Source organism: Dama dama, chromosome 3, assembly GCF_033118175.1.
Source record: "Dama dama isolate Ldn47 chromosome 3, ASM3311817v1, whole genome shotgun sequence".
NCBI classification, from domain to species: domain Eukaryota; kingdom Metazoa; phylum Chordata; class Mammalia; order Artiodactyla; family Cervidae; genus Dama; species Dama dama.
Window position 1 is genome coordinate 25,970,693 of NC_083683.1, and position 12,380 is coordinate 25,983,072.

Below are 12,380 nucleotides of genomic sequence, written 5' to 3' on the forward strand. Positions count from 1 at the left end.
AAGGCTCAGTGGACTTTGCCCAGATCCTTCAGAGGAATCCCAAGCTATGGCAGCCTCACAAAATGTGTTTCTTAAATAATAAGACTTGAAAGCCAAAATTACTCCTTGATCCATGGGCTGCAGAATAGATGTTATCTTTGCAGCATGAAAACAATATTAATCTTACTTACATTGCCACCAGAGCTCTTAAGTGACCATGCACATTGTCAATGAGCAGTTATAGTTTGAAAAGAGTCTTCTGTTTTTTCTGACCAGTGGGTCTCAATAGTGGGCTTAAAATATTCAGTAAACAATGTTGTCAACAGATATACATCATCTGAGCTTTGTTGTTCCATTTGTAGAAAACAAGCAGAGTAGATTTAGCTTAATTCTGATGGGACCTAGGATTTTTGGAATGGTAAACAAGCATTGGCTTCAACTTCAAGTCATCAGGTGCATTAGTCCCTAACAAGAGAGGCAACCTGTCTTTTGATGCTTTGAAGTTAACCGTTGACTTTTCCTCTCTACTTTTGCGAGTCGAGATGGCATCTTCTTCCAACATAAGGATATTTCTTCTACATGGAAATCTGTTGTCTAGAGTAACCACCTTCATTCATGATGTTAGCTAGACCTGGATAACTTGCTGCAGCTTCTACATTGGCACTTGCTGCTTCACCTTGCACTTTGATGTTATGGAGATGGCTTCTTTCCTTAAACCTCATGAACCCTCCTCTGCTGGCTTCAAGCTTTTCTTTCACAGCTTCCTCACCTCTCAGCCTTCGTAGAATTGAAGAAAGTTAAGACATTTCTCTGAATTTGGCTTTGGCCTAAGGGAATGTTGTGGCTGGTTTGATCTCTCCAGATGACTGAAACTTTCTCCATGTCAGCAAGAAGGATGTTTCCTTTTCTTATCATTTGTGTGTTCACTGACATAGTAATTTCTTTGAAGAACATTACCTTTGCATTCACAGTTTGGCTAACTTGACACAAGAGGCCTAGCTTTCAGCCTATCTCAGCTTTCAACATGCCTTCCTCACTAAGACTAATCATTTCTAACTTTTGATTCAAAGTGAGAGATATGCAAGTCTTCACTCACTTGAACACTAAGAGGCCATTGTAGGATTGTTAATTGACCTAATTTCAATATTTTTGTGACCCAGGGAGTAGGGAGTTCCAAGGAGAGGGAGAGAGATTGGGTCAGTGGAGCAGTCAGAACACACACACTTAAAGATTGTTTGTCTTTTTATATTGGTGCCATTCATGGTACCCCAAAACAATTGCAACAGTGACTTCTAAGATCACTGATCACAGATTACCATAATCATAATAAGGAGAAAGTTTGAAATATTGTAAGAATTACTAAAATGTTACACACAGATGTGAACTAGTGTTAGAAAATTGACACTGATAGGCTTGCTCAATGCAAGGTTGTCATCAACCTTGAATTTGTAAAAATCACAATATCTATGAAGCACAATAAAATTGATGTATGCCTATGCAAACAAGTTAATATATATAGAATAATGGCTAGACATGCAATGGTTAAATCTTTGTAGTTAGAGATGAAATTCTTCTCTCACACTAGCTCTGTGAGTTCAAGCATATTATGTAAGCATCTAAGCAACTGTTTTTTCATCTTTAAATAGGAATAACAAAATTATAATTCCAAAGGTTTTGGTGATTAAATAATATAATATTTATAAGGCAATTTGTTTCAATGCTTGGTTAATAATAAATACTTTATATATTCAATATATATATGTTGTTGTTGTTCAGTCACGAAGTTGTGTCCAACTCTTCGCGACCTGTGGACTACAGCAAACCAGGCTTCCCTGTCCTTCACTATCTCCTGGAGCTTGCTCAAACTCATGTCCATTGAGTCATTGATGCCATCCAACCACCTCATCCTCTGCTGCCCTCTTCTCCTTTTGCCATCAATCTTTCCCAGCATCAGGGCCTTTTCTAATAGTCAGTTCTTATATATGTACTCGATACTTTTGGTCAAATAGAAGAAGGGTCACCTAAAAAGAGAACAATAAAAATTAACATGAATAAAATCAGGAAAATTGAAGTATCAAAGATGGTGGAACTTAGAAAACATTCTGAAATATAAGACCCACTGCCTGACATCATACAGGTTATTATTCAAGTCTCACTTTCCTCAGGAGGCCTCTCTCCCCATCGAATTTAAGATTTTGACTTCCCACACCCATCCTCACCTTCCCTATTCCACTTCCCTTTGTAATTTTTTCCATCAGGCAGCTAAACCAATACCTGCGCTATAGCAGGGGCTAATATTTGTTGAATTAATGAATGAAGGAATAAATGAATTACAGATCAAGTAGAACAAATATGGAATAAACTTGTTGCTTAGGGAAAGTGATATAATGTTAAATGGCGACAGAAAGCTATTCATCTTTACATTCATCTTCTTGCATAATAAAATTGGAAATATGGGAGTTGTCCTCCATTCACTCCTCTGTTTCACCTTCTGGATTTAATCAGTCACTCTGTCATGTCCTTTTGCTATATTTCCTGTCTCCTGCTCTCCATGCTTTATTTTCTTTTTTATTATTAAAAAATCTCTTAAGTAGGTTTGTTCCTTCCAATGCCAACTCTCTCCAATTTAACATCCACACTATTGGGGATGATATTTTTAAACCACATTATGTGATTAGATTAGTCCCTTGTTTTAAGTCCTTCATTTGCTCTCTCTCTTTTTGTAGAGTAAATTCTAAATTCCTTAGAAGGGGTGCAAATTAGGGCAAAGTGCAGTATTATTCACATAGTAGATCAAATGGTTCCAAAATAAATTTGTCCTTTTGCTTTGACCAACAGTTCTAAAATAATAAAGTAGGTTATACTAGAATAGAAATATCTACATAAATCACACTTAGTAAGAATAATTATAATTTTGTGAAATTGAAATTCACACACATAGAGTAATTTATGACATGAAACACATTTCATGCTGCGGATTGAGGTTAACAAAATTACTTTAAGAGGCACTAGCATAGTGGTTAGAAGCATGGGCTCTGGAACAAGGTGACCAAAGCAGTGAATTCAGTTCTGCAATTTACTAATTGTGTAACTTTGAGTCAATTACTTAATATCTTTGTGCTCCAATTCCCTCATTTGTAATGAGGCAAAGCATAGTATCTACCTTTGTGATTATTTTGAAGATAAATTAGTTTATGTATATAAACTGTACAGAGAAGTACCTGACTCAGAGTGTATATTCAATCAGCTATTTTACTTTGAGGATTTTTTCCAGTATATATTCCTCTCACTTACCCTTCCCTATCTCCCATGCTTTACTGCAGCCTGTTTGAATTACTTGACATTCTTTGAATGTGCCATCAAGTTTAGCACCTCATAACTCAAGAAACTGGGGCAGGGAGAAGTAACTGATTTTGCCCAGGTTCACAGAGCCAGTTACTCTGATGTGCTGAAGGCCAAAGTTCATGCTCGAAGCACCACACCAGAGTGCTTTTATTTATTGCCTTTGCTATATCCACCATCACAAACATCTAAACTTCCACCATTCTCGCTTGTCTCTGAAATTTCCAAGTATTTCATTATATATCTGTCTTTCATATTAGATTGTCTTTCCTGTACTTGAAGTGCTCTTTTCTCAAAAGTTTCCCTGGAAAATTCCTATGCTTCATTCTAGATTCTGCTCACAAGAATCCCTCTCTAAATGCAACTCTTGGCAGACACAGTTAGTCACTATTTCCTTGTACTCCAAAAAAGTACTTTATGATTTCCTCTAATAATATCTCTCAGTTTGTATTATCAGGCACAAATCACATCACATATGAAATGCCAAAAACCAGGTCATTGGTCAAACTTAGGGACTGCTACGAATATGCCTTCTGTTACTTAGGAAAATCACAAAAAGGTTGTGTGTGTGTGTTTATGAAAATATATATATTTTAAAGGCTCAGAGAAAACCTGAAGGGAAGATGGCAATTTTTCTTTTGTATTCCAGATTTTAAAAATAAACATTGAGCTATTGTTTTGGTGTAATACTTACTATTAACGAACATCTTTTGAAAATGCTGCACTGTTAGTATTTATTTTCCTAAATTGGGATTCTTTTGCATGTCTGTATCTTTTTCTTGGGTAATTGTAGTGTATATTTGTTGGCTTGGCTATCCAGTATTGGAATACCCTTCCTGTTTTGGCATAACACTTATATATTTTGGAAATGACCTCACTTGTTTCCATGAAAGCAGAAGGAGCTATATTACCTTTTGATATAGAATTACCCAATTTTGTCTGGAAAGTTAATACTTAAGGGGAAAATCAGAAAAGTAGAGGGATATTTATTGCTATTTTAAACAGCATCTGTGGCCATCAGTGACCAGTAGTATTGGGGCTATTGTTTTCCTGTATTGTTCAGCTTATACTGCACAATAAACTATGACAGAAATCTCAATGGCATACAACAAAAGCATTTTCTTCTCACTCATGCATTGCATGTTAACTGGGGCTCAGCTGATCTTGACTGCGCGTGGCTGAACTTGGCTCCAGGCCATGCCTAGCATCTAGGATTTCTCCATATGGCTCATGTTTTCTGTGATAGCAGCATACCTGGTGCATGCACATTCCAAGCACATTGCAAGCCTTTGCTCTCTCATGCCCACTAATATCCGATTGGACACAGCAAGTCACATGGCCAAGCCTGAAGTCAGGAGGCTAGGAAATACACTTTTTCTACCAAGAGAGCATGGCAAGGGTGTGAATGTATAATGTTATTATAAGGGAATGGAGAATTGAGAGCATAATATGATCTGCCACACATCCTAAGCGTTATGTGTCCATGGTTGAATCTTCATTGAACCTTAATTCTCTCTGTTTCTTTGGGGAGTTTTTCTAGTTTTCCTGCTGATTCAGTGAGCTACTTTCAGTGAGCTGATTCAGCAAACAGTGACATTTCAAAAAATAAGACGACATGTGGGCATGTGGGAAGAGTCTTTGGGTTCAAAGGTAGATCCTCCAAAGGCATCAGGAGACCACGGCCTACCCTGTATCTTAGTAAATCCAAACTCTGGTTCATGAGTCTTCTCTATGATACATAGACTTTTCTATCAGATATTTTGTTAGAGATAATATTGATCATTATATAGGGTTGATCATATATATATGTGTGTGTGTGTGTGTGTGTGTGTGTGTGTGTGTATATATGATTTTTAGGAATGTAAGTTAAAAACAATAAATATCTTTATTAGGATATAACTATTCTTTTTTATTCCAAATTTCTAGTTTGCAGTGTCTTGTAAACCAAGATTTTCACTAAAACACTCACTTTCATAAATATGAATTGGAAGTGATGGTGTGTATGATTTTTAGTTGTTTCTTTTTCTATTAAAAACCAAATTTGATGGGGGTCAGGTGGGATGGTCTCCAAATTCTTACACTGGTAAGTATGAAGTAATTGAGTTGAGTTTCAAACAGTCAGCAGTAACTGGGTTTTGTAAATTAATATTAGTTAATATCAATAGGCTTAATATTTAAAAGAGCACTTCTTCACTTGAGGGCAGAAACATAGAAAGAAAGCTAGTTAACCAGAAAATATGAAACCAAGATATGGGATGAAGAAAATTTCATATATATATATATATATATATATATAGGAAAAACACATAAGCCTGATGATCAATCCACGTGAATTATTCTCAGTGCTCTGCCTTATGGTTGGAAATTCGAGCATGCAGCGTAATGCACCTGCACATCTGTGACTGCTAGAGGGAATTGAGTGAAAGCACTACCGTCTATCCAAAAAGAAAATAGCATTTTAAAATACCTTGTAATGCACGATAATGAGTTGATATGATTACAAGCTAATAGGCTCCATTAGAGTATACAGTGCCCCTCGGGGGTCCGTCTGATAGTCCTCTTCTTTCGCTCCAGATTCACTCTGCTACTATTGTGTCCCTCTCTTTTTACTGTCAGTGTGTAGATCTACAGCTCCTTTGTGTGTTTAATTTTGTCTTTAAAAAAAACACAGAAAACAAAACAAAACAAAAACACCTGGTGAATTCTGATCTAGGTTGATGTTAGGTATTTGAGAAGTAAGTGTAAAATCAATGCTTTGTAAGCTCTGAGAAGGAATATTGACTAACTGGTGAGGAGCTGCATCACTGAGAGTCCTATTCAGTGGCCCAAGCTCATGTCACCATCTGCCACAAAACAGTACTGTTTCTTCAAAAGGCAATTCTCTTTCCTTAAATCAGTAATTCTTTGTGGCAGGTTAGATGATGGAAGCTATGTTACTGAAGGTTTAAGCTTAGCTGAATATAACAGAAAACTTAAATACAGTCAATTAAACAAGGTGCCTCAGCCATAAGATTAAAAGACACTTGCACCTAAGAAGAAAAGCTATGACAAACCTAGACAGCATATTAAAAAGCAGAAATATAATTTTGCCAACAAAGATTCATATAGTCAAAGCCATGGTTTTTCCAGTAGTCATGTATGGATTCTTTATGGACCATAAAGAATTGATATTTTTTAATTGTGATTCTGGAGAAGATTCTTGAGAGTCCCTTGGACAGCAAAGAGCTCAAACCAGTCAATTGTAAAGGAAGTAAACCCTGAACATTCATTGGAAGGACTGATGCTGAAGCTTCAATACTTTGGTCACCTGATGCAAAGAAATGACTCATTGGAAAAGACCCTGAAGTTGGGAAAGACTGAATGCAGGAAGAGAAGGGGGTGACAGAGGATGAGGTGGTTGGATGGCATCACCGACTGAATGGACATGAGTTTGAGCAAACTGCGGGATCCTTCTCCAGGGGATCTTCCTGACCCAGGGATTGAACCCTTAATTCCTGTGCCTCCTGCATTGGCAGGCAGGTTCTTTACACTAGCACCACCTGGGAAGCTCATATGTAACTATATATGTTACTATATAACTACACACACATATATAAGGAGTGGGCTTCCCTCTTGGCTCAGATGATAAAGAATATGCCTGCAGTGTGGGAGATCTGAGTTCAGTCCCTGGATTGGGAAGATCACCTGGAGAAGTGAATGGCTACTCACTCCAGTATAATTGCCTGGAGAACTCCATGGACAGAGAGCCTCACAGGCTGCAGTTCATGATGTCCCAAAGAGTCAGACACAACTGAGCAACTCACACACACACACACACACACACACACACACACACACACACACACACATTTAGGAGTAGACCCTCCTAACTTCTACTTACGTCACATTGTCTGAAATTTAGTCCTCTGGCCAATGCTGCCTGCAAGGCACTATCTTTAAATTGGATATACTGACACTCAACTAAATAGTAAGGAATAAGAGATCAATGGAGATAGTAGGTAATTAGCACATTAGTCACACATCAGTCCAACAACAGTAGTCCTGGAAACTAATGGTAAGAGAATACCTTGCATGAAGAAATACAAATGCAGCCAGCGATTGGAATGTAATCTCATTTAATAAGAATCATAGATTACTCCAGGTGTCTGTGGATCAGAGTACTTTGAACTGTCAAAGAATAATTATACCATACAGAGTTAAACAGACAAGGAAGACTTTATTCATGATAATTACAGTAAAGGAGGGAGCTTGAGCTAAACCCCACTGAAAAAAAAGATGGGAGATGTTTAAACACTGTGAGCTAATGGAAAAATACTGAAAGGGATTGAATTAAGGGGAGCTTGGGCAATGTGATTAGTCTATTTGTGTGTGCTAATTGGTTCCTATCAAAGTTAGATTCCTACCATCCCACAGAGACTAAGAGATAGGAGTGCTATCTTTCTTGATGATTACATTTCAAAGAGATGAGTCCCAGGTTCTTGAGGCATTTCTAGGTTGTAAAAATGGCAAGAGGCTGGGAGAAAATTTTCATCAAAGGGGAGGTACGCTGCAGCTCAGGAGCTTAATATGGTCAGAAAGAAACTTGTCTAAGGTTTAATCAAGCCGAGGGAAATGTTAAGGACCTCTTGGTCATTCTCATTGATATTGTTTGGAAATGCTAGACGATGGCAATGACAAAAAAAGCAGAATAAACTGAAGTCATTAAAATTTTTTTTTTTTTTTTAATTTTCAAGAGTCAGTATACCCCCTTGTTGCCTGTAACATAGATACTGCCACTGCCCCTTCCCAACACTCCCTCTTTGGTATGTCACTGCAGGTGAGATTAATGTTGTGGACTAGTCAATGAAAATTTTAAGCATGTATGTTTAATATTCTGAAAGACACATATGAAGTCATGGTACTTGAACCATCATTAAAATGAATAAGAAATTACAAAACAAAAGTAGGCAGAAAGGAAATGAGATTAAGTGTATATGAAGGAAAAGCAGTTAGACCTAAGGAAAATTATATTCACTGAAATAAATATCCCATCTGGCTTAATCCTGGAGAATTAGCCTATGGTACCAGATATTCAGCACAGAGAGACAGAAGACTTAGATGATTTGAAAGATAACTTGAAAAGCTCCACCAAAAATCTAACAGGAATTCCTGAATAAAAGAGTAGAAGAAATAGTAAAAAAGCAATATTTAAGTAGCTAAATATTGCAAAATTCCCCAAATTAAAGACTCAGATTCCCAGATTTAAAATTCACCTAAGTAAGGACCAGGAAGGATAAAGTCATGCCTAAACATGTGGTATTGGTAGCTGAGAACATCAGAGATACAGAGACAAATCTTGGAAAAGTAACAGAGTAAAGTCAAGTTACCAACAAATGAAATATTAGGAAACCAACAGATATAAGAAGAAAAGGCAAGAAGTATTCTCTCAAAAGGATGAGAGACAATAATTGTGAAACTAAATTATTATAACTTGATAAACTACAAATTATGAGCACAGGCAAATATATTTTCAGTCTTAACAAGCTTAAGTTCACTCAGAAAAAAGTATTAAAGGATTTTTTAAATAAAAAAAGTCAAACCAGCAAGTAGAAAAAAATGTTGAACATATAACAAATTGTTTCATAAATGAATTATAAAATAGTGATAATTTTGTATTTTAAAAAGTATAGCTAAAATTTTCAACTATGTTTGCAAAAATAATTTTGTTTCTTACATTGTAAAAATGTAATAGAACTTTAAATACATTAACATTTACAATTTATAATTAAGTAGGAATGTTTTAAAGAATAACAAAAATTAGAAATAGAATCTGTAGCTCTCCGAGCAGCAGGTGAAAGCAGAATGGTGGGAGGGAGGTGACAAAATTTTATCAAGCAACCAGAAGGCATAAGAAGTAAACATGTAATTAATCATAATGTAAGTAAGCATTAAACTCATCATTTAAAATATTGGTACAAATGATTATGTTAAGAATTCAACTGCATTTTAGTTGTGTTTATAGAAAATCCCGGGGAACTTATATGAACTATTATAATTATAGAAAAAAATTCAGCAAGAACTTTTCTTAGATCAAAAAATTATATCAAAATGTAAAAATTAATAATTTTTCTATACAGGAATAAGAATCAAACTAGAAAAAATAATTGAAAGACTACTATTCACAGATATTTTTGTGCTTTCTTTTTTTAATTTTTTTAAGTTATGAAAGTATTTACACATTTACAGGAGACTTGGTAGATAGAGATCAAAGTGTATTCCACTATATATTACCATTATTTTTTTAAGTAGATAAATTAAGATTTCTAGCTGAAGTATCAAACTCTCAAAAATTAGTAAAGTGAATGTAGAGAAAAGTAAAAGGATACAGTCGACCTGGAAAACACCATAAACCAATTCAACATAATGAAGATTTATACAATTTTCACACAACAGTAGGATACAAATTCTATTCAAGTTCCCATAAACTAGGAGACACTGGAACATACCCAGGGACATAAAACAAGGCATAAAAATTTCATGGTATTGAAATCATATAGAGTCTAATCTCTTACCACTGTGAAATTGTGTTAGAAATCAATATCAAAAGATATTTGAAAATAGCCCACATATTTTCAAGTGCAATGTGACCTTTACCGAGAGAGATATTTGACTTAGCCGTTGGAAGCCTCAATAAAGTTCAGTTCAGTTCAGTCGCTCAGTCGTGTCTGACTCTGCAACTCCATAGACTGCAGCATGCCAGGCCTCCCTATCCATCACCAACTCCCAGAGTTTACTCAAACTCATGTCCATTGAGTTGGTAATGCCATCCAAACATCTCATCCTCTGTCATCCCCTTCTCCTCCCGCCTTCAGTCTTTCCCAGCATCAGGGTCTTTTCAAATGAGTCAGTTCTTTGCATCAGACACAGAGGGTGATTGCAGAGAGGAAAGCTTTTAAATGAGAAATTAATATCAAAATGAGAAATTAATAATAAAGATACTTTAAAAACCCCATGTATTTTGAGATTAGATATCCACTTTTAAGTGGATGTATCTAAGAAGCCATAACAAGGAAAATAAGAAAATATTTATAACAGAATAAAAATGAAAAGAGAATATATCAGAATTTGTTGTATGCAGCTGAAGTTTCTCAATGCAACTAAATGTGGAATCTTGAATAAGATACGAAAACAAATAATGGACACTAGCATAAAATTTTGTGAAATTTGAACAAAATATGTATTTTAGTTAGTGGTACTGTATCACATGTTAATTTCCTATTTTGTTTTGTGTTTTTTACAATATAGTATTTCTTCATATACTCAGAATTGGATTAGAAGTTTCAAGCCTCATTCAGTTCTTTTGTCTTTGAATCATTAAGATAATAAACTTTTTAGACTTTTAGCAATTTACTGCATGCCAAAATATGTGGAACTATATCAAAGTTTTTAGTGAATATAAATTAGAAACCTAGCATTCTCTCATACTAAATCAAACAGGTGGAATCAAAATATAAATTTTTTAGTTAGGCAAAAATTCATGTTTCCTAAAATATATGTATATATTATATATACTATTTATATACATGTATGCAAAAGCTTTTCTACTATGCATGATAAAGGCTTGAGAAAGAACAAGCACACACAAAAAAAGATGGAGAAATTGGAAAACAAACTAAATGAAATGGGAGCACTGAATATGAAATAGCAAAAGTGAAACAAACTAAAAGTAAAACATTATCATATAGTCTTGTTGTTTTTAAACATGGCTGGTCATTAGAAACATATCTGAAGCTTTGGAGAATATCAACACCTAAGCATTTGTATTTTTCAAAAAATTCCAAGATAATTCTGATATATGTCTGAATTTTAAAGAGTGATTGTAAGATTTTTCTATTAAATGGTAGTTTTAGTGAACAGTTCAGTTCAGTCGCTCAGTCTTGTCAGACTCTTTGCAACCCCTTGTACGGCAGCATGCCAGGCTTCCCTGCGAATTCTGTTATTTTCTGTTGACCAGTCATGGTACAATGGTATTAAGCAGATAATAGTTACATAATCACAATAGTAAAAAATGTTTATCAGTTTTCATAATCAATAGCCAGACAAAAAATAAAAGATCATTACAGTTGCAGGCCTTAATGGAAACATGATTAACCTAACAGTATAAAATAATTACATACAATTTTGGGAGTTAAACAGAGTGATGTGGTAAGTGGAAGTACATACATGTACATACTTTGATCTTCCCAACAAGTCTATGTCTTTTTGCTAGTGCATTTAATCCATTTATATTTAAGGTGATTATCAATATATTACCATTTTCTTAATTGTTTTGGGTTTGTTTTCTTCTCTTGTGTTTCCTGCCTGGAGAAGGAAGAGCCTTAAGCAAGACTGTCCTTCAGATTTGACATGAAAGTCAAAAGCTTTCCGGATAAGGAAAAGTTAAGAGAATTCATCACCACCAAACCAGCTTTACAACAAGTGCTAAAGGAACTTCTCTAGGCAGGAAACACAAGAGAAAGAAAAGACCTACCCAAAATATTCACAGAATCTTGTTGCATAGAAATTAATCTGACAATATACTCAAGAATATGTGGGGAAAGTTTTAAAACATTGAGGAGCGTAAAATAACACCCAAGTAAATGGAAATTATAAAATGTAATGGTTAGAAAATCTCAGTAACTTGGTTAGGTCAAATCATCCTCAAATAATCAAAAAGCCAATACTTTCCAATCAACATTCCAGCAAGTTTTCAGGAGGAGCAAGCTGACTCGAGAAAGCATATACACGTACAAAAGACCAGGGGCAGCTCAGGTAATTTTGAAAAACAACAAAATATGATTTTTTTTCCTGCAAATAGCAAAATTTACTATTAAAATGCCCTAGTGTTTAAAACAAGTTGTCTTAAACATTAAGACAACAAATACAGCAAAGAACCAGAATAGTGAGCCTGGAGATGGATCCTCATTCATTTAGAAAGTTCAAGTATGAATAAGATAACATTACCAATCAGTGTGGAAAGAATGGACCACTCAAAAAATACTGTCAAGATCGTTGTTTATCCAAATGTGAAATTCATTAAA